The 24520-nt window shown below is 37.9% G+C and overlaps 1 long non-coding RNA gene across 1 annotated transcript; it reads left to right on the top strand.

The window, feature by feature from the left end:
* Nucleotides 1–2630: 2630 nt before the first annotated feature.
* On the top strand, nucleotides 2631–10352 carry LOC311435228. Its single transcript, XR_014692005.1, has 3 exons — nucleotides 2631–2747; nucleotides 3381–3425; nucleotides 9202–10352. It is a non-coding gene; the product is annotated as an uncharacterized lncRNA (long non-coding RNA).
* The last annotated feature ends 14168 nt before the right edge of the window (nucleotides 10353–24520 follow it).

Here is a 24520-nt window from a genome sequence, read left to right as displayed (position 1 = left end):
CAGACAAAACATGTACCTTTGTTTTCATCTTCAAACCTTCAGAAGAAACTATGAATTTGGATTATTGTCAGTGATTTTTTTTATTATCACCATGGAAGGTTCCTGTTTTTGTCAATTTAGGATTTAGAGGACCTACAGGACTTGCTTCATATAAGAAGGAAATGTTTTATTCAGCAATCTGAAACAGAGTTAATACATTAAGAAATGATGTTGAGGGGAAAATTTTCACATGAATTATACAAATGAAATCCTTGTTCATTTCCAATATCTAGAAAGTAATGACTCCATGTTTACACTAATGTGAAAGTCTAGATTAGGTTTGTACTCAACTCATAAAATACCAATATAAGTAAGATATGGTACAGTTCAAACTCTCCTCTCTTGCTGGAACAGCCACTCTGAGCACCAATAAGCCATCCAGAAGAAAGAAACAGAGGGTCCATGTTAACACATCTAACCAAAGAGTTTGAAAGTGTATTATTCAATAAGGTAATTATGATGATACTTGTAAGGGAAAGGAGACATGGGAAGATAAAGTAACATGCCAGATATCATGTAGAAAGTGCTAGTAAAAGAGCCCACCTAAGCCTCTGGGTCTGAGCCTGGATTTAGACACTAGACCATGCTGTTTAACCACAGAGACCTTTGACATCTCAAAGCAGAACCAGAATCTGGGTGAGGAACTACAAACACTTGAAAAATAATTTCTATAAACAACATTAATTGCCAATTTAATCAGTCACATTTATCTTCATTTAGATGTAAGCGAAGATTAAGTCTCTCCAGGGGGTAGGAAATAGCTGACATAAACACAAAGCATTGTCTTGTGAGACACTAACCACAAGCTCATTAAGATTAGCTCTTTTGTAGAAGACTGAGAAGTAGTAAATGAGATACCTAGTTTGAGAAAGGAACAGATTCTAGGAAAAGCAGTCAGAATAGATTTGCTTCAGTACCAGGTAAAATAGCTGAAAAGCTAATTAAAGATAGAGGAACTAAACTGCACACATGAACAGCAGTTAGCAGGGATTAAGCAGAACAATTTGGGGAAAAAGTAAGTCTTGTCCTAAATATGTTAGAATTCTTTTATTGTAATAACAAAAGAGTGAATAAAGGAGAACCAGTTAAAATAGTTTATGGGGACCTCCTGGAAGTCTTTGATACAGTTTCCTACAACAGCCTATTAAAAAAGGCCAAAAATTGACTCCACTGGGAACAGGAACAGCTCCAAGCAGCTAGAGTGTGCAGTATTTTTAGAAAAAGGCAAGGTCACAGAAAACAAACTGAATGGAGGAAGGAATGATTTGACACATGGAAATATATCAGTGGGATGCTCTGAGCTTCCAAGTTAGGCCCGACACTGTAAAAGTGATCTATGTGAAAGGACCACTGAATCATCGGTCAGTAACAGACATATCTAGAGGTATCTGGAGAAGATCTGGGGAAAAATGTGAAGATATCTAGTAATCATACAAAGAAAGAAAGAAACACTAGGTAATCTAGCTTGTGAAATGGATTCTTGAATCTTCTACTATGTCTTAGATAACTGTAATAAAAAGAACCACATGACAAGGATCACTTCAGTTCCCTAAAATAAACTGTTCCTCAGTTGAAAATTCTACTACTTTTCTGTTGTCCTTCACTGATGAGTAGGTTTTTTCTGTTCTATTAATAAAAATAATTCCTGGTTCCTAACTCTGTATGTTTCCAGAATCCATTTTACAATGACAAAAAAGAGCCCATAGGCTCACAATTTTGCATACAGTTCATGGATTGGCACACAAATATCCAGCATTGAATATCAGTGTATAGAAGTTCAGAACATGAAAATCTTTGAGTGCAGTGATACATGGTTAGGACTGTGAATCTGATTTTTTTTTTTTTTTTCCTCTATGTGAGTTTACAACAAAGCCTAGCTTGAAGACAGGAAGGGCAGGGGTTTAAAACTACAAACTCTAAGTACAAGTGAAGAGATATCAACACTTTATCTGTGGAACAACATGTATGCTATCAACGAAAACCTCTTTTTAACACCTCAGAAACACTGTTAGAGATTCTCATTTTTGCCTCTATGAGATCTCGATTGTCTGCTTCACAACTTAGTGTTCACACATCTGAGTTATTGGAATGGACTAGTATACAGTTGTATAAATTCAGAGAGAAAATCCATAGTTTGTGCAAATGATCTCAGTTCTTGTGTAACTTTTCTGAGAAACTTTGTTAGGTAAAAACCTGTGTCATTCAAGTTCAGCTTTACTTTTTCAGTACAGGTCTGTTATACAAGAACTAAACAAATCTGGAAAAAAATGGTTCAAGAACATCTGATCTAATTTGAAAGAACAAATGACTAGGTGTACTGGGTCTGGCTGGAATGTTAACTTTCCCGGCAACAGCCCATACAATGCTGTACTCTGTACTTGTAGCTGGAACAGCATTGTTATCACACCAGTGTTGTGTCTACTGCTGAGCAGCAGCGGCACAGCATTGGGCCTTTCTCTAACCCTCCTAGGGGGTGGGCAAAAAGTGAGGAGAGAAACATCACTAGAGCAGCTGACCTAAACCAATCAAAGGGATATTCCATACCATGTGGTGTCACACTCAGCAATAAAAGGTGGAAACAGGAAGAAGAGGGGAGGGGTGGGCTCTCGTTGGGAAAATGTTGGTCCTCCTCTCGAACACCGGCTACGTGCGTTGAGGCCCTGCTTCAAGGACGTGGTCAATCATCGCTCATTTGTGGGAAGTAGAGAGTAAATTCTTTCCTCTGGACTTCCATATAGCCTTCATTTATTTTATTTGTTTTCCTCCCTTCTTTTTATTTTTTCCCTTTCTCTCTCCCTTTTTCCCCTTCCCCTTTTATTTCCCTTCAGTTAAATTGTTTAGTTCATAATAATCTTTATTTAATTATTATTATTATTTTCCTTTAATTAAATTATCTTTATCTCAACCTGTGAGTTGTTCTTTGCTTTACTTCTCCCCCTCCTCATCTAAAAGAGGGGGAGTGAGAGAGTGGTTGTGGGGTTTAGCTGCCCAGCATGGTAAAACCACCACACTAGGACAGAAACGAAGGGCAAAAAAAAACGAAGGATTATGACAATAAGACAGCTTATCAGATAGTTTTATACACAAGCTGATGTTTGCCACTCTTTGGAAAAAATGTTTGTATTTTCTATATAGACACAAGTGAGTTAGGACACTAATCTTGTTGTTAATACAACAAAAAAGTCCTAAAGGTGAAACAAGAGCAAGAACTCTGAATCACTCACACAGGTATAGACGTTGTGGATGTTCTTTCATGGAGGTATACAAGTAAATACATCCTACATATGTGTATAGGGCAACTGGGCATTCTTGTAATTACATTACAATTCTTGTAATTTCAGATGCAGTTAACTATGCAGACAATCCAACACATGGCCATGCTTATGGTAAGTGCTCAAATACCCTTTTTATTCCTGAAATTATGTGCACATCTTTCTAGAGATCATGTCCCGGACCTCCTTCTCTCTTACGTGAAACCACTTTTAAAGAAGAATTGGAACTCCTTCAAAAAGAATGAAAGGGAATTCCTATGCTGATAGTAGTATTGAATAATAGTCATAGTATTTTCCTTTTCTCTCTGCTCAAATACTCGAAACGATAAGCCAAAATCTCCTCTGAGAGTCATTCACACAGTTTTTATTCTTGTATTGTTATCTTACCGTCCCTCAATCCCAGTAAGCCAAAACTACCATCACCCCAAAGTTAATTGGATCTCATCGTGCCTGTTTTCCATCATGAGTGAGGTTCACATATTGTTCTCTTACTGAGTACTTAAAGATGGATTCTCGGGAGTGTCTATTTGTATGAAACACGTATTTCAGAAGGTTATGTACCAGGATTTGAACTATGCCCTATGTGGCTCCTCGTAGAGTCCTTCATTCACAATAGGTAAATGATTTCTTAAGAGTTGAATATTAACTCCCTACTTAAAATTTGCATTTACTTTCAGTAAAGACTTTCATTTCCTGGTTGTGAAATTAATCTTTTTTGTTTTATCAAAGAAACATCAGCACTTCTAAAGCCAGAGTGAAAGAGCCATTAACCCTTTGGAGAAGTATTAAAAATGATATTTTTAAAAGTATAAAAAGTTAAGGAATAGGAAAACCTTAATAAGTAATTGAGATCTGTTTAAGCAAATGGGCCTGTCCTAAGGAAAAGGATTGGGGCAGGGGGGGAGAGAGAGCAGGGAAAGCCTTCCAGCCTTCCTCTGAAATGGTGTTCCTTTTTGGTAGAATATACATATTTGTGGTGTTTGTTTGTTTGTTTGTTTTTGTTGTTGTTTTTTCCCCAAGGTATTAGATCCTGGATATGAGAGCTGCCAAATGCAAAATACCCTTACCTTCCCTACCCCAGCCTGAGATTTCACAGCCAGTATTTTATATCTGTATCCTCCTTCACCACACAGTGTTAGACTAAAGGAGAGCAAGACTGCGTATTGCAGTGATTTCAGTAATAAAAATACCATTGTTTAGCCTTAACTTCTCCCATATTTCAACTAAATTATTTGGTTTAGTTACTGATTTTCAACACACAGGGAATAATGTCTCCAGTGATGTCTTGTTCCAAGATTTCATCATGTCCAGGTAGCTAAAAAAAACAGTTTCATGAACAAGCGTTTCCTGAGGCACTAAATCACTGAGTAAGGAAGGAGTAGTAGCTACTATTATGAGTTTATTCTCACAGATCGAAGTTAAAATGGCAAACAAACAGCAACCAGCTTAATACCTGCATCTGATTAGTATCATAGCTGACGCAAAAAAAAAATAAAAATAAAAAAGTTAGATTTATTTTATACCAATTGCATAGATATGTACATATATAAATTTTCACAAAACTATTGGCACAAAAACCGTCATGTAATTTCCCTGTGGGAACCACTCCCAAGAAGTGCAAAACAAGTGTATATGGTCTAGAAAAACGGAAATATAGCTGTCTTCTGAAAGGGATGGTACTGAGCTATAAATCTTTTTGGAGAGAGAAAGAAGTATGCTATTCATTATGGTTTCTCTGTGTGCCCTAGACTTCCTCTCCACGTAAGATAAGAAAGAGAAGAGAGCCTTGGTTGCAATTTGTGAAATAAGAGAGAAGCTGTACTCTGAACTGAAACAGTGGCTCAGAAAATAGGATGTGTATATTTGTGAGACCTGGAAAATTGTATTTGGGGAATTACTTCAAATTTATTCTGATTTTTGAGTCTTTGGGGGAGCAGAGACTTTTCAAATTTCCTCCAAAAATTTTTACACATACATCCTGAGGAATCTTTTAGGCAGATACTGGTTTAATAGATTGCTTACTCACTCGAGTACACAAGAATTTCACACAACAATTAAATCTTCATGTTAACAACACATGCAGAGATGAAATCACGAGACCCCAGTCTTCAATTAGTGAAGTTTGCTCTTGCCATTTCTATGACTATTATTATTATTGTAGTAGCATGTCTAGGCTCTACTGCAGGTAGGCGTTGTGCATTATAAAACTGATATTCAAAGACACTCCTTGCTTGAAGAGTTTGTAACATAGATAAATGAGACTTTCAAAAAGGGTTAAGAAATGAGACATTTTGTCTTTGTCCTAAAGATGAAAAACAGAAGCAGGAAGATATTAAGTGACTTATATGGAGGAAATATATGACAGAGCCAGAACAGAAGCTACACTGAGCACTGATGATTTACTAACTATAGCACAAGACCATCCCCAATTTCAGAACTTATTTAAAAAAAATCTGGCCCTTCTATCCAAATCTTGCCTTCAAATCTGTTGAAGTTCAACCACTTTCCTTTATCTTTGCTTTACATCTTCTTTTTTATCAGTGTGTTAATGTTTTGTCTTTTTGTCCACATATTTTTAAAAACTGCTTCTGCTCACATAATTTCTGTAATTCACAGTATGAAATTCAAAGGGCTAAATCCAGTGAAGCAAACAGTAACAGCAAAAGCAAACTTGTCTTCATGTCATTGTATAACGGATAGTGAGATAAGCAGGAATTCTGAGACTGTATGAAAGGAATATGAAATTTAATAGTAAATCCACCAGAGCTGAATAAAATGCATGTAATTAGACTGTTGCCTGAGAAAACATTTTTAAAGATCGGTGTCAAAACCCAGCTACCTAGCCCCTGAGAACAAGCAGGTAATGCATCTATATCCATGCCTGCATTTTATGTATCTGTACTATTTATGTAACTCATTCAACTTGATTAGGCCATGCTGTAGGCTCCGGAGAGTAAACCACATTCATTCTCCCCCTGAAAGCAACTAGGTATATTATTGTAATACAAAGATGTTTGGACAAGTTTTTAAAATCCTATTGTGTTTTGCATTTTAAGCCTGAATGACATTTAATATAAGCATCAAAATGTATCAGCAACATCATGCTGATTTATTTTTTAACAGTTTCAGCTTCTAGGTTGTCAGAACAGGAACTAATTACTGATTATAAATCATACAGACTCTCAACTCTACCCCAGACTTTACATACTCAGATCATAATAATCTTATATCTTATGCAGTTCCACATAATTTTTTTTCAGGCTTAGAAGCATGAACTGGAAACATCTGGGCAAATAAAGATACTCATCAAATAGGAGCATTTGATATTGGTCTAAAATAATGAAATGAAACATAGGAGTGATTGCAGTGACATTTCACAGAGAGAGTGGTCATGCATTGGAATGGGCTGCCCAGGGAAGTAGTGGAGTCAACATCCCTGGAGGTATTTAAGAGATGAATGGATGTGGCACTAAGGGACATGGTGGTGGTTGGATTTCATGATCTTGAAGGTGTTTTCCAACCTAAATTATTCTATGATTCTATGACTCTCTGACACTAGAGGTCCAGCCTGTATCTATCACCAGAGCTCAAGAAATGTGACACCAGTAGAGCCCATCTATATGTTCGCACAGCGTAATACAACAATTACAGGTATACACTGTGGATTCTCCGATAGTTCTAGCCCACTGGGCTACAGTCGTGTAGGCAGATAATCCATGTGTAAGTTTATGCACATCTGTTCACACAAAGAATCAGAGAATGACAGAATATCCCATGTTGGAAGGGACACACAAGGACCATCAAGTCCAACTCCTGAATCCACACAGGACTACCCAAAAATCAGACCATGTGTCTCAGAGCATTGTTGAAAACATTTCTTGAACTCTGGCTGGCTCGGTGCTCTGACCACCTCACTGGGGAGCCTGTTCCAGTGCTTGAGCACCCTATTGGTGAAGAACCTTTTCCTGATATCCAGGCTGAACCTCCCCTCAAGCAGCTTCATGCCATTCCTTTGAGTCCTCTCACAGGAGTCACTATTGCTATTCTTGTGCTCATTGTAAGCTCTGGAGTTGGTTAGATCTTGGCAAGTCTCCAGAGTTAGTTGTAGGCACTGTGAATCATCTTGCCTGCAGTGTCAGTCCCTTTTATATCTAAATTAGGAGAAATGGTCATTGTTATAGTGTGACTCTAGTGGTTTGTTTGATAACTTTATACTTGGTCAGAAGAACTGGTTGCACTGCAGCAGCACTTAGCACTGCAATACACATCACCTTCTAAGCTCAGCCCACATTTACCCTGGAAAGAACAGCATCACCACTTTGGTCTGAAGTTCCCTTTTTCAAATTGATTTGTTGTAGTCCAGAAAATGGGAATTAAAACCCCTTCCTGAGCAAAAATATAGAGACCCACTACAGCAGTGTTCCTCACTTTATTTCTCATGGGAGACAATATCCCCTGGTACCATACATCTTTCTCCTCTCGTAAGCCAGGCAGGATTCTTATGTTATTTCTTGCCTGTCTCCATGCAATTGCTTGTACAATAAACCTTAGACTCTCTCTTTCACATATGTCCTAGGACATCTTTCCTCTAGGAATGTATCAAATGGTCTCTTCTCTTGGAAGACCCTACCCCTGAGGCTGAAGCACAAACACATCCAGAAAGAAGGTTGAACTGGGGCTGAGTGCACATAAAGTGATGTCTTAGGTCAAAGACCAGACAGGTATTTCCAGAGGATGTATTTGCAAGGTGCTTCTGCCCCTGGTGATGTGAATTTGCAGGAAGAGGCAGGTGCAATGAAAATAAGGATTTCAAATGCCAAATTCGAACCTGTGGAAGGAGAAGGCAAACTATTAGCTTCACTAAAAAACAAAACAAACAAACAAACAAAAGAAACCCTGCCTGGTTTTTTGGTTTCTCTTTCCATGAGGGGGATGCTGGTGGCAGGATCCCCTCGACGGTCTTGCTGCTGGTTTACACAAGGGAGTAATTTTCATTGGAAACTAATCTTTACCATGTCAGAGGCTCAGTGTCAATTTTTTGTTTCTTGCTGTTACTACTATTTTCCTCAGCAGCAGTGCCACTAGCCCTGCTATTAGCCACTGCTGGGCTTTACCTTGCAAGAGCCCAATGTCTCTTTGCTTGAAAAGTTACAGGAAGTAGCAGCATTTATAACAGTAAAATGATGTTAAAGGAACTGCTGCTTAAGGGTAAAAGAGGTTAACTGGGCAAAGCTACATTGGCCTAACCTAGGCAGGATCCCAACAGCAGGCTTAAAGTTCACTAATTTACATTCACATCCTAATCTGAGCTTTGCAACTGGAGCCCATTTCCAAAGACCTATCTAAATAAGGGCAATCAGGAGAATGAGCGTGACTTAACAAAAAATGTGACTTGAAAGTGGATTAACTGACTTACATTTGTGAACGCTCCTAGGAAAAATAAAAGTGGGCTTGTTTCTATTTATTTCATGTTTGGCAGGGAACTAATTCAAACATATCTTTTTATTCCCCCCCCCAAAAAAATATATAAAAATATATATGTAACATATATATATTAATTATTGAATTTAATTATTTAATTAAATAATGGGGTCACTTTAAAAGCTGATTCTTATTCATGTTGAGGACTATGCCTTGTAAATGCATCTATTTAAAAAAACAAAACACAAATTGCTAGAGATTCAAACTTCCCCATATCTTCCTTGGATCTTTCTGCAGGACCCACTGTTAATACCTTGCATAATGTTCTCTTGAAGGCCAGAGGCAATGGGAAATGTTTTTGCTGTATAATAACAGTAACAAATGGAAGCTGGGGAAAATGAGTTACTTGGTGGAATAAGATGTGGAAGTTGTATTCTGTTCTTTGATAATGTTCTTTTCTGAATCCCAGGGGAAAAAAAGCACGTATACTTCCTGCTGGAGTTCTCTTGCGGCCTGGACACAATCTTGTAGACTTCTACCAAACTTCCACCATCTCAGAAGAACCACAAGAACAATGAGGAACAGCAGTTCCACAGTTGTTTGTAGGATCTTTGCATATCACTTGAAATGATAATCCTAAGGAAATCAAATAGAAATAAAGACATTGATCCCTTTAACATCCCTTGTCTTGGAAGCCAAAAGATCTCTATCCTTTTGTTTATTTTCCTTCTAGTTTGCTTAATATACTTTACCCTTTGTACCTAAGTTTCTTCTTATATACAGCACCATACAAGTTCCTGTCTTGGTGAGCCATTATAACAGGAGATCTGAATGGCAGGTGCTGTTTAATAAGCTTCTCTAGAAGTAGCTACAATTAAATAATTTTCTTTAATAAATAATTTGAATCTACAAAAATAGCCATATATGTCAAAATGTTCCATACTCTGTGATATAAATATATTATCAGCAATTTTAAAATAGAGAGAAAATATTAAAGGAAATGCACAATAGAAGAAGAAAAATACTCACCCACCTCAGCATAACTCAGAAAAAGAATAATTTTGTAAGCCACCTTCATCTTTAATATCCTTCAGGAGCTTCTGCAAGGCTTAGAAAGCAAGAGGTTATTGCTTTCCTCTCCTCCCCCCATTTTTTTTTCCTATTTAAAAATCTTTTGGCTTCATCACAATCAACAAAATATATTGCAATCATGAAAAATAGCCTGCAGCTCTGCTGGATGAAGCATATCAGCTTGTTCTCCAATTTTAGAAAATTATATTTTATGGCTATCAAAACTGCAATGAGGAAGCAGAGTTGTAAAGAGAAGTTGTCTGAGAAACATGCAGAACTCTATCTTGATAAAAAGGCTAAATGATGCCAAAACAAAGTCCTTATCAAATCATCCAAAAAAAAAAAAAAAAAAGTTGTAATAAAATGTATGATGCACCGGGGAAACACTCAGATTATATTGTTAGGTATGTTTGAGAAAGTAAGTTGACAAGTGGAGAAAGAAACATAATCTCTGATATATGAGCAATTCTGAAACTCTTTCATGGTGAATAAGTTGATCCTTGTCCCTGCAAAACCAAAATGCAAGTAAATAAAACACAAAAGTCCTGACCTTTCATCTCCTTATTGCAATCCTCTGACTTCCCTGTTCTAATGTCATTCTGTGAAATTTTGGATTAATGGTGCAAAGAAATATTTGCCTTGATAATAAAGAGTTTCCAGATTCTCCACCTCTGTTTTCATTGCCACATTATCCTTATTTATAGTGTGTGAGTCTGTAACTTGACAAGACTCAGTAACGCTTTACATTTTACAAGTCTAGAGACAAAGCATCCTGCTTGTCCTCTACACATGTTTAGTACTGTCAAATCATTAAAGCTCTCCCAAGGGTATCCCTCCTTGCCAGATTTTATACCTTATTAAGATTTACAGGATGAGTTTGAGAGTGGTGAACAGCAGTAGAAGCATATTTCCCAACTGAATTTGCACCAGAGAGCTAGCTCCCAGTCTTAGAAGTTAGTCTTATTTTGCTGAAATTGCTGTTTCTTACGGTTCATAAATAATGATAAATAACAGTGAAAAAAAAAAAAAAAAGCTGAGAATAAAAAGAAAAACTAGAAGATAATCTAGAAAGGAATTAAACTGAAAAATACACTGTCCTGATTTAAACCTCACTGGAGTCAAAGGGATGTATGGGTTGAGTTCAACAAGATCTACACCCTGTAGGAGCAGAAAACGTGAGAGTCTTTGAAGCCCACTGACAGTGTGGAGCTCATATAGATATAAGAGATTTTGGTCTTCACTCCCAAGCCTGCCATGTGTATCTCAAAAACAAACAAACAAATGAACAGCAATAACAACAACAACAACAAAAACCCACAGCCAACAACCCTCCCCAAGCACAGACTTCTCTAATCTCTCCTCTTCCAGAGAATTACAGATGCAGAACTCAAGATACAGCAGGAAAATTCATCGAAGCAGTAACGACTATAGAAAAAGATCTCGGGGAAAAAAAATCAACAGCCACCTCTCCCTGCAACACTACATAGCTCTTCTTCCTTGATATCCTTAAAGAAATCAAAGCAAGGCTGGCAGAGTCTGATGGTTCATAGAAATCATAGTGGGAAGGAATTAGACAGGACAGTGATGAAACCAGCAGACCTAGGAGATGATGCAGCTTTCTATCCTCAGAGAAGCATGTAGGACAGAGTAATAGTAATAGGTAAAGTCACACACTTTAGAGTTGATGTCCGTGGTAAGAGGGGATGTAACTGCTTTTTTTCAAATTCTAATTCTGTCCTTCATTGTGTTTGCATTTTCTCCCACCTTGGTGTCTCCATCTCTGCAGGCACTCAGACACTGAATCCTACTCTCCGATTACAGTTTTCCATCCAGCTTTGCATCAAAATTTTGGTTGTTTATTCTAGACCATATTTCTCTAGCTTGCATATGAAACCGACATGTCAAAAATGTCTAAACAATGATGTTAAAACAGAAGATGTCTACTGTTTCTCCTCTGCCCACTGCAGAAAGGGCTGGAACTGTAGGATAGAAATTCATGGCAGGTAGATGAATCAGCAAAAACAGACGTGAAAGCCTCACTGCAAAATGAAAGACAAACAAAGAAACTGGTATTTCAAGTCAGTGTTTGGAGATTTCAAGATACCCTGGAAGTTCATTTCACTCTGCTGAAAGATTTTAGTCTGGATTAGTCAGTGAACGTAACTGCAACTTCCCTTCTTAATATATTTATTTTATTAGGCAAAACCTCTCCTCCATTCACATAAAACTTGCATCTCCTAATTTCTTTGCATTTCCAGGAAAAAAAAAAAAAAAAAAAAAAAAAAAAGGTGTTGGAGGAGATCCCTAGGGCAGCAGGTGATTAAAGTCCACTGGAAATCATCTATTCCTCTACCTGACCTTCTAAGGGCTCAGACTTAGGGGTGTGCTACTTAGTCAGCTATTTTATTCTATTTTATTTTTTCTTGGTGATGTTAAATTCATGCATAGAGGCCCATAATATCAGTCTTTTTATACCTTCATACCCCTCCCCAGAACCATGAGGAAATCTGATACCCTTTCACCCTCACTCCCTTTCTGGCAAGTGTCAGATTTGTCAATCACAGGGGGATGATCCAGTTCGTGAAAATGTGTCACACTAAGTAGAATTTTTGCTCTGACCTTCAGCTCTGCCCTCTACTGTGACAAACAAGTTTCATTTCACCACTCAGAGAAATCTGTTTATTTCCAGCAAAATATAACATCTTTCTTCATAGCAGAGAGAAAAAAAAAATCATATCCAGCTGAGGAAATGTAATAATTTCCTGATTTTACTTCACTTCTTTTTCAGGTCTAGGTGCAACTTCTTTATATACAAGAAAAAATCTACAGATATCATTAAAATTGGAGCAGGAAATAAATCTTTCAATTAGATTTCATCTCCTGTTTACTGGTGATGGGAGTCTTCATACAGAGTATGTACAGTGCAGAGCTGGTTACAACTAATAACAAAGAAATGGATTTTCAAATAAGTACTATCTTTTCTTTGATATACTTATGCAGGATCTTGTTATTTGCTGTCCATGAGCACTCAAATGATATCTGTGCATTTTGAAAATACCTTGCAACTGATGATTGTTATTACACATGATTGCACATCCAAAATTCCCCTTGAAATCCACATGAGTCAGAGAATAACACATGTCTGTGGCTATTATTCAACACTGGAGGATGAAAGTTTCAGTGTGTCCAGATGATTCAACAACTTAAAGGCTAGACCTACCCCCAAAAAAGGACACAGGGCTCAGAACAGAGCTTTAATGGACAATAAGCTTTTGAGAACCTGCCTGAAGACTTAAGCAGTTGAAGTTTAGAGTCAAAACCATCTCACATCCAACTTTTACATGAAAGTTTCCTTGGAAACTACTAGTTTCTCTCTGCACACATTCTAGGCTGAGCAGCTAGGAGCTTAACTGAAACACAGAATCATAGAATATCCCAAGTTGGAGGGGACCCACAAGGATTATCAAGTCCAACTCCTGGCTCCACACAGGATCACCCCAAAATCAAACCATATGTTTGTCAGCATTGTCCAAACATTTCTTGAACTCCTGCAGGCTTGGTGCCTTGAACAATTCCCTAGGAAGCCTGTTCCAGTGCCCGACCACTCTCTCAGAGGAGAGTCTTTTCCTAATGTCCAGTCTTTACTTCTCTCGATGAATCTTCATACTGGTCCCTTGGGCCATATCACTGGTCACCAGAGAAAAGAAATCAGTTCCCCTGCCTCCACTCTTCCTCACTGAGCTGTAGACTGTGATAAGGCCTCCCCTCAGACTTCTTTAGGCTGAACAAATCAAGTGACTTCAGTTGCTCCCCTTACAACTTCCCCTCCAGATACTTCACTGTCTTTGTGGCCCACTTTTGGGCACTCTCTAATAGTTTTATATCTTTCTTATAATGTATCACCAAAACTTCACATAGCGCTTGAGATGAGGACAGACCATCGCACAGCAGAGCAGGACAATTCCTTCTGTTGACCAGCTAGCAATGCTGTGCATGATGCACCCCGGGGTACAGGTGGCCCCCCTGGTTGCCAGTGTCACTGCTGACTCACATTCAACTTGCCATCAACCAGAACCCCCAGATCCCTTTGCAGAGGGCTACTCTCTAACCTCTCATCCTCCAATCTGTACATACATCTAAGATTACCCTGTCTCAAGTGCAGAATCTGGCATTTGCTCTTGTTAAACTTCATATTGTTGGTGACTGCCCAGCCTTCTAGTCTATCAAGATCTCTCTGCAAGGCCTCTCAATACTGAAGGGAGTCAACATCTTCATTTTTTTTTTTAACTTCTCCAAACTTATTTAGTATGCATTCAAGTCCTGTGTCCAGAACATTTATGAAAAATTTTAAAGAGAACCGGCCCTACAATAGGACCCTGGGAAACCCCACCAGTGACTGGCTGCCAGCCTGATGCAACCACACTTGCTATAGCCCCTTGTGCACAACCCATCAGCCAATTTTTCACCCATTTTATAGTGTATTTATCCAGCTGTATGCTGGACTTTTTGTCCAGAAATATACTGTGAGGGACAATATCAAAAGCTCTGCTGAAATCAAAAAAGATTACATCAGATGGATTCCCTTGGTCGCCTAGATGGGTAACTGGGCCCTAAGAGGAAATTAAGTAAGTTCAACAGGACTTTCCCGTCATGAAGCCGTGTTGGCTATGACCATTGACTGTGTTGTCTTGCAAATGTTTTTCAATAACTTTCAAGAGGGAAAAAAAAAAATACTTGAAAACATAAATCATTGTAAAACAGAAAAAAAAAAGAACATTATCATAGTTAGTGATAGACATGGGAAAATATAGATAGATAAGCCAAAATTCCCCTTCTTTTTAATTAGTGTTTCTTTCTTACTGAGCTTTCACTCCCCAAAATTGTCCTTTGCACAGAATTTCTATTTGTCAATTTTAATAACTTTAGAGCAAAATTCTGTATTCTCCATATAGAATCTATATTTACTAGTCATGGTTTTGTACACATATGCCATGGAAGACTTAGTGGCTTACCTAGTGAAAATCGAGTTGTTTAGATAAACCTGGAAATCGTGATGATCATTCCATTAAGCCTGTTTTTTAATAACAGCATGCAGACTTTTTTTTTTCCTAATTTCCCTGGAAAAAGGTGTGTTTTGTTGTTGTTGGTTTTCTTTCCTTAAATGCATAAATATCCACTGAGCACCTACAGACTTCTGTTTCTTTGCTTCTGAATCCCAGAGCCTAATCTTGCTTGTATGTCATGTACTATATTACAAGGAAATGAAATGCAATTCAGTAAATTATCCACTTCAAGTTGTGGCCATTTCAGTAGATAAAAGAAGGGTTCTTTATCTTCTATTTGTTTTAAATCCCACTAGGATGCTAGCTTTATATTTAGTCTTAGCTTGGGCTTTGCTGTGAATCTTCAAGAAGGCTCCTCAAGTAGAGTTATAATGAGCAAAGCAGTCTCGAACAAAAGTAATCTCAGACTTTTAACACAAACACTGTTTATTGCACATATAGTGGTAGTGGCACCCTATCTAATTCCTAACAGCTGAGACTTTGGAAACTAATAGTAGTGAACCTAACATTTTACTCTTGCTTTTAACAAATATCTAATCAGAACACTTAAGAAAAGGGATTATTGTTAAATCAGGAAACAACAGTCTGCAATGTGTAAACAGCTGGAACACAACAGAATCATGCTACAAGACATCACCTTGGATTTTAGGGTACTTATCAGAATTAACACAGAGGATTTGGGTTTTATGTTTTTTGTTTTTTTTTTTTGGTGGTGGTGGTGGTTAGTTGGTTTGTTGGTTGGTTAATCTGTTTACTTTAAAACTCCCGAACTATTAGTGACAGTTTGGTCTACTAGTTAATGTTAGTCAGTGCTAGAAACACGGGTAGTGTAGTGCTCCAAATGGGTGAACAATAGTCCCGTCTTTTGTCCCTAAATCACAGTGTATATGGATCAGTATTTTCCTGCTGGCAATAGTTAATGCCAAGCACCTGATCTGTAGGTAGATACAGATACTATCTGACAGATACAGATACTGTCTAATGTTCACAAGTGCTGAAAATGTAAATTTCTTTTTGAATCAATCCCCTCTTGAAACAAGATTACTTTGATAGAGATAACTAAACAAAGGATCCAACATGTAATTTAATGCACCCAGACTGGGAAACAGTTTAGTTTTCCAGAAGAAGGGGTACCTATTGCATTCTGAAGGGAGACCATTACAAATAAACAATCCCTGGCCAATGCTTAACTTCTTGAACAACCTTAATGACAAATTTAATGTTAATGAAAGTGATAGGTATTCAGTTCCTCCAAGAATCAAGCCCCTAATTAGTTATGAGTTTTGACTAATTAGTTATTAGTTTTGACTTCAGTGCCAGTGAAGCTCATAGAGTAGATTATCTTGAGTGTCATCATGTGGCACTTGGAGGGCAATCAGGCAATCAGGCCCAGTCAGCATGGGTTTATGAAAGGCAGGTCCTGCTTGCCGAACTTGATCTTCTTCTATGACAAAGTGAAGTACTGAGTGGATGAGGGAAAGGCTGTGGATGTGATCTACCTTGATTTCAGTAAGGCTTTTGACACCATTTCCCACAGCGTTCTTCTGAAGAAAGTGGCTGCTCGTGGCTTGGACTGGTGTACGCCTTGTTGGGTTAAAAACTGTCTGGGGCGCCAGGCCCCAGAAGTCATGGTGAATGGAGTTAAATCCAGTTGGAGGCCAGTCACTAGTGGAGTCCCCCAGGGCTCAGTACTGGGGCCAGTTCTCATTAATATCTTTATCAGTGATCTGGATTAGGGGATCGAGTGCACCCTCGGTAAGTTTACAGATGACACCAAGTTAGGTGCGTGTGTTGATCTGCTCGAGGGTAGGAAGGCTCTGCAGAAGGATCTGGATAGGCTGGACCAGTGGGCTGAGGCCAACTGTATGAAGTTCAACAAGGCCAAGTGCTGAGTCCTGCACTTGGGGCACAACAACCCCAAGCAGAGCTACAGGCTGGGAGATGAGAGGTTAGAAAGCTGCCTAGCAGAGTAGGACCTGGGAGTATTGGCTGATGGTTGGCTGAATACAAGCCAGCAGTGTGCTCAGCTGGCCAAGAAGGCCAACAGCATCCTGGCTTGTGTAGCCACAAAACAGTGTGTAGCCAGTAGGACTAGGGAAATGACTGTCCCCCTGTACTTGGCTCTGGTGGGGCTGCACCTCGAGTACAGTGTTCAGTTTTGGGCCCCTCACTACAAGAAGGACATCGAGGTGCTAGAGCATGTCCAGAGAAGGGCAACAAAGCTGTTGAGGGGTCTGGAGAACAAGTCTTACGAGGAGCGGCTGAGGGAGCTGGGATTGTTCAGTCTGGAAAAGAGGAGACTCAGAGGTGACCTTATCACTCTCTACAGGAACCTTAAAGGAGGCTGTAGCAAGGTGGGGATTGGTCTATTCTTCCACATGCCCAGTGGAATGATCTAAAGTTGCACCAGGGTAGGTTTAGGTTGGATATTAGGAGGAACTTCCTTACCGAAAGGGTTGTTAGGCATTGGAATAGCCTGCCCAGGGAAGTGGTTGAGTCACCATCCCTGGTGGTTTTTAAAAGACGTTTAGATGTAGAGCTTAGTGATACATTTAGTGGAGGACTTGTTAGTGTTAGTTAGGTCAGAGGTTGGACAAGGTGATCCTGGAGGTCTCTTCCAACCTAATTCCAACCTCTACCAACCTAAATGATTCTGTCATTATGCATTTATATCCATTTGTATCCTAATACTTTACCACATGTATTTTAAAGAGAAGAAGGAAAGAAACAAACAACAACAGAAAGACCCACTGACTTTAAAAATGTTATCTACGTTCCCCCATCCAATCGACCTTGAAATTCTTCTGACTTTCCTGGCTTTCCTTTTCCTTTACACACCTGAGCAGCAATTTTACTGAAGTCAATAGAAGCATTGATATGTGTAAGTTCTACTGAAGATAAGTAAGATTTGAACTACCACACCCTTAAATTGTTTGATTAGCAACAGCCTATGGTGGAAAAGATAATAGTGTACATGGAAATTAGGTTTGGTCTGAGAACTATATATGTTTCCTCTGATGAAAATGCCATTATAATCTACTTGTGGAGTAGAAATTGCTGGTAGCAAGTCTTTGGTAGCTAAATCCTGTTCGCAGCATTTTGAACAGACCACAGTTTGGTGAAAAGGTAAAACGTTTCATTAGGAAGGTATGGCATATTCTCAGAAAACAGTAGCTCAAAATTAAATATTCTTGCAAAGTTCGCACCCGTAGAGTATTAATAATTAGTACTATAACTATTTAACCCCTAGGAGAGAAAAGTAATTTCCGCTTTTAAACATTAGCCAGCTCTATTCTAAGCCAGACATTTCTGACTAAGCCTAAACAAAAGGATTATATTGTATACATTAAACAAGGAATATTTAAGCATATATCTGATTCTTCACTAGGAACACTGCTGCAAGTGGACTAGAAAATTAAGCTTTTCATATTTGCTTCCCGGTGGAAGCTATGTAAAACAGAATAATAAATGATTGTCACTTCATTTCAGAACATAAAATTAATCTTAGAAAACAGAAAAGTCATGAACAATATTGCAGCAGTATTTCATGGTTCACTGGTTATTATCACTTGCCAACATTAAGGTCACAAAAGAACATTTCTCATTTGTTGCCTAGAGTATCTGTGACTATATTCCTATTGTCAAACCTAACCTTTCGAAGAACCACAGAGGAGAAAAAAGGAGAGAGAAAAAAATATTTTGAAGTGTGGTTTCTTTTGCTGCAGTATGTGTAAAAAAGGAATATTAAAATTAAAAGCCTCAAGCTTCTGTAAATAGAGCAGGTTGCAATCTTTAAATATTTGGTCCTCATTGAGAGTAAAGCATTAAAAATACATTAACAACAACACCTGCTGGATTTCCTTGAGTCTGAAACTACAACTGCCACGATCATCACTGGTAGTCAAACCTTCACATGATTTAAAGGGAGGTTGTGAGTGAGACAGAAGACTGCATACATTTTTGCAAAAATGATCCATGTGTAGAAAAAATTACTTTGGAGGGTAATACAGAACCATTTATTTCTTGGTCAGTGATTTGAAAATAATCATGGCTATTATTGTACACAAACAATAAATATAATCTTTATGGTTAATCCTGAGCACAAAGTCAAGAAACTTATTTAAAGAAAGGGTTGTCTGTGCAGGTCAGTTATACAGAATCCTGTCCTTTTGTGTCTCTAAGGTGAGGGACTGAAACAAATTGCTTTGCTCGGTCCTATGCCTAATAGAAAAGTACCCACTTATTCACTCAGCATATTTATCACTAATTGATCATTTTAGGGTTGAGCAAGGAGATTCAGCACAGTCAAGAGCCTGTAAGAACTATTGCTTTATTCCCACTTATATTTCTTCTAGAAAGACACTTTCAGCCTCTGTGAAAGGTTCTCAAAGGAAGACATGCAATTAATGGCAATAGGATAGACCAGCTTTGCAAAGCTAAGGAACTACATAGGCTACGAATCACAATACAGAAAGACACTAAGTCTATGCTATTAAAGTTAAGCATTCTCCGGATTCTTCAGCTATCAAGAAGTAGCCTGAATCATTATTATGATCTCATGTCCTTCAAAACAAAATGGTAACATCCAGAAAACTGTTTGAGAAAGGCCCTCACCTCATGTCCCCTCCCCAAACAAGACCACGATTTGGTAGAACTATTTGGAAAAGGCCTCCAGCATGCCAGAAACCCTTCCAGCAATTGAACAGCATGCACAATTGAATTGCAGTACCTGGGAAGGCTCAGTTATCACCGTTTCCTTTACTGATTCAGTTGCAGCCAGAGAGATCTTCAGACATTCAGGGGGGTTCCTTATGTGATCTTGCAATCTTTCAACAGTTTCACTAGAGAAAGCAAAACCAAACCAAAACACCAAAACCAAACAAAAACAGAAAAACACTGTCTCCCAACAGAAACTAAATCCAAGCAAGAATTAGTGAACAAACTGTTTGTGTTCTTTATATTTAAGAAGAGGTAACTCTTAAAATATTAGATCACATTTGAGTTTGTGATACTGGAACATTTAGCATTTGGTAGACTACAGCATCCATTTTGGCACTGATATATGGGTAATTTATGATCATCTCCATTAGCATTAATGGAAATTGCCCAAGTCAACCCCCCAGTGCATCATATCAAGAGTAAACTCCTACATCTCCTGTGATTCCTAATAATTCAAACACCAACCATGAATAGACCAGTCTACAGATTATACTGCAGATTGAGTGGAAAAACAAAACAAAACCAAAACAAACAAACAAAACCACCAACTTTCATACTATAAACAAACTCCCTCCCTCCTTTATTTATTTATTTATTTAAAAAGATACAGCATTCTCTAAAGTGACATCTTGACTGAGACTCAGTACTGTAGGGGTAGGGGAAAACAAACAATTAGGCATGTTCCTGCTAGTGATTTTTTATTATGGGGTCATAAACTCTTTCCCCCTGACTAGCCTCACTCTAAAATAAAGTGACTGGCTCAAATATAAAAGTGCTTGTATTTTGACAGCTTTCCTGCTCTGCTTTTTCAACCTGAGCATAACGGGAAAACAGAGATGAGTTGGCAAAGTGTTTCCAATTAAGCATATAGGGAGCTTCTTTGCCAGTCTCTAGAGAGCAGTTCTGCCTGGAACCCCCAAGTGTTCTCCTTGGCCAGAAATTTATTTTGGAAGCTAATTAATTCGTGCATTATGCCAAATCCATAATATTTTTTTTTCCAATATATTATTGCAGAGCAAGTATTCACGAAGGCCACATTATCAGCAATGATAGCTTTTTGCATTTTTTACTTTAATGTTTTTATATTGACAGATCCCCAAGCACTTACTAATTATTAACCCAAGGTGGCAATTGAGGCTATCACCAGGATGAAGCATGATGGCTGGATGAACACCAAAGATGCATATCTCACTGTCTTCCATACCCTTCATGTTATCTATTTAAAGCAACATTCAGTTTGGGAAATGCAAATAAATGAATAAATGCATGTATAACATGTTATAAATAAAAATCCCTTAAGCCCAAGTGAATGAAGCATTACTTCTAGGCTGACATCCTCACATAGCCACCTGGAAGCCTCTGCAGCTGAGCAAAAGAGGAACGAGCATTTTCCCATATTCAGCAGATAAAGCACATAAATTCATATCTGACCTAGAATCTGGTTAGGAAAGTTTTTCTCTCAAAACACTGTTAAAAAATTAGAAAAATGATTGATAAATATGACTGATCCTTTTCAATAAATAAAGTAAAGGTCAGAGTATCTTCTTTCACTGTTGTATTTCAAAAGTAGTCGTGCATAAAATTGGCTTTGCTACAAATCCTAAGCTGGAGATATGTTTACTGATAGGTTCGTTAAGGTTCATGAGGCTTTTCAGAAGCTTGGACTAAGATCCGAGTCACTTCCAGGTGCCAGAAGAGGATACAGACAGAATTTTGAACAAACCAGGTGAAATACAAAATGTTTTTGTTTAGTTTCTGCATAAAAAGACTTTTATCAGTTAGGTTTTGCTTTGATATTTTGTGTTTCTTTCAACCTAAAAAACAATGTCAATATCTTATCTTTCCCAAACTGATGGTAAAACTAGTCTGGACAAAGTCCTTACATGCCCAAACCTCCAAGTTTCACCTAAAACTGGGAGAATTGATCTAAATCCATCCACAGTGAGACAGATAATTGATAAATGACTGATTACGGAGAACTATGTAAATAACAATAATAATAATAATTATTATTATTAACTGTTGCAAACATTTAGGGACAGTAAGAATGGCCTCTGATTTTGGCTATAGTCAAAATAGTCAGGAATAGTCAGGAATGATGTTTCCTCTCAACTGAATCTAGCCAGAAGGTTGGTCTGTTTCTTTCATGCACCAATTATATAGCCATTTATATTTCTACAAGGAATTCTGACAATAATGCATATTTTCTGACAGTAAAACACTGATAAGAAGGCTTCTATAGAGAATCCAAAGAAGAAAACTGAAAAATTTGAGGCAATCACACAAAATGTTTGAAATGTTGTGAGTAAGCCAGGTAAGCCAAGTAATCTCTAGAAGGGTGATGCTTTATTACTATCAGATCTCTCTCCTTTTGTAGTCCATGCTGAAATGCATAAGGACACCAACTAGGCTCATTGAATCTATTTTATTAAAACATTCATAAAAAGTTTCTCCCTGGACCATACATGATTAACAAATAAGTCTCAGGCAGATAAATTATCAAAGGGCATCTGTTAGACTGACCAGGAAGGAGCTTTAAAGAAAAAAGGGGATTGTGCCCCAGAGATAAGGTATTCCTATTTTCTCTTTTCACAGTTAAGGGAGTCATAATTCACCAAGTTCACAATAAGCTATTAACATTGGCTTGTAGCAGCAATTGATAAAGCAGATTAAAAAAAAAAAAAAAAAAGAGAGAAATTCAATAATGGCTTGAAGCATTAACACACACAGAAATTCAATAATGGCTTGAAGCATTAACACACACACACTGTAAATTTATACCGCCTTAAGCCACAACTTGCCAATATCCAGGAGCTGTGTGTTCTTCCGCCAATGCCATATATTCACCCACCCCTTGGCACTGCCTTTTCTGGGGTGGCTGTTGCGGCAGGCTGCGGGTCCCCAGATGGACTTGAGGATGCTGCATGCCTTGTAAGCTCATCTAGATATATTTTGTCCAATTGATTCCCTGCCATCACATTGGCCTCTGGCATTGTTGGAATTTCAATTTCACCTGATCTCTACCTGTGATGAATCCATATTTATGTCTATTGAGAATTAAATAGCTTATAACTGAGGTTACTAAGTTCAGTACAGGAACTGTATTTCATGTCCTGTCCCTTACAGCTTTAAATTCCTCATAAGATATAGTGAAATACTTGCATAACCTGAAAAACCATGTACTTTCTAAACCAGAACCTTTCTGCAGTCAATGTATTGCCAATTCAATGACAGAAGTATTTTTCTCAAATTGAGAATTCAGTTGATAAGGCAGAGTGTAATGATTTCTTTCCATCACTGTTTTCATACATCTCCCTTATACTGTCTCTTTCCATCATTTATTTACCTTGTTTTCTATTCAATAAACTAAGGGCAAAATCAGGTTATTAGTTATCTGTTTGTAATAGTGGAAACAATATAGTGAAAGGACACCCTTTTATTAATGCCTTTTCTGTCCAAGCCTATTGCTCTGCTAATAATGTGGGAAATTTAACAGAGGTCAAAACTCATCCTGACCCTAAAGCTACTGTACTAGCTTCAGACTCTATTATTCTACAAAGAGAAGGGGAGAGGCTGTTTGAAAGTGCTGCATTTCTATCACTTAATTTTCCTCCAGCAATTCACAAAGTTTTGGAAAGTATTGCTCTACAGTTAAATATGCTTTGGACTGTGTTTCTGAACAGCTTGCAGAGACTACCACATAACCTAATGAATGTTCTACTTGAAGGCTTGGCCTCATTAATTGGCACTGTGATATCCTCCTGATCTCTTCCTTCCTGCTTCCCAAGAGAAGTGTCAACATTTAAAACTCAAGATTTGTCTGCTGATATTTTTAAAGAGGTAAATAATTTAATTCATAAGACTGTGAAGTACCTGTTCAATCATAAATGTGATTATAATGGAGTTGTTCTCTGTAGAGAGGACGGAAAAGCTGAAAAACTAATTGGGGTTTCACCAGTCTATTTCTCAATTATGCTGAAGATAGGGCTAAGTTTTTTAATGTAGGACTGCAGAAAAACCCCAGCTAGCTTGGGTGTTAAGTTCACTACAGAGACGGTAGGATAAATGCCTCTAAACAACTTCTGCAAATTAAAAATCTCCATCTAAGTTATGTGTTATGGCTTTTTTATGATCAACAGGAAAAAGCAGGTTTTTCTAGAGCTCAATTTATCTGACCTCTTTTAGGTGTTTTAGGGAAGGATGAATTTCTGCATGGAATTGTCTTTGCCTCCCTGTGAAGGGAATCAGAGACAGACTACCATCTTGCAGCAGCTCAGTTCCATTCTTGGGCCATGTTCAGTCTGGGTTGTTGCCCCAGCTTCTCCACTAACATCTCAGACTGCCTTCCTCATTGACATAGTCACATATCCTCCACTACTGGTGTGAGTTTACTCATGGCTGGCCTGGGGATTCTTCGATTATTAAAAAAAAAAAAAAAAAAAAAAAACACTTTGCATTTTTAATGTTATTCTGGCAGCATAGGCAAGAAAGAACAAATATCCAGTAAATCTATCTGGTCCAACAATGCAACAATGTTTGACATTCCATGTAAGGCCAAAGTGACAGTGTGGCTTTCTAAGGACATGTCTAAGAGCACAATAAAAAGATAATTTCATATAGTTTCTAGACGCATGCCAGGGTTCATCTGAAGCTAAAAATCCTAGGCTGGTAACATTTAGCTGTATCTTAAGTGTTTTTCTAGAAAAGTTATAACTCACTATTTCATTTTTAGGATATTTCCAAAAAGCTTCATAATTTTTTTAAAGCTTTTCCCTTTTCAGTCATTCATATAACTTATTTTTACTTTTCAAAAAGTTCTGCCAAGAAAATATAGCCATATATAATTATTGTTCCTCTTCTGATTCTTCTTACTCTGATTCTCAATTTCTAAGCACAATAGAGCAATAGACCTCTCTCCCCTCAGGAGATTATCTC

Source organism: Aythya ferina, assembly GCF_964211825.1.
Source record: "Aythya ferina genome assembly, chromosome: 3".
Taxonomy (NCBI): Eukaryota; Metazoa; Chordata; class Aves; order Anseriformes; family Anatidae; genus Aythya; species Aythya ferina.
Note: the sequence above shows the minus strand (reverse complement) of the source record. Positions and strands in the feature narration are given on the sequence as shown.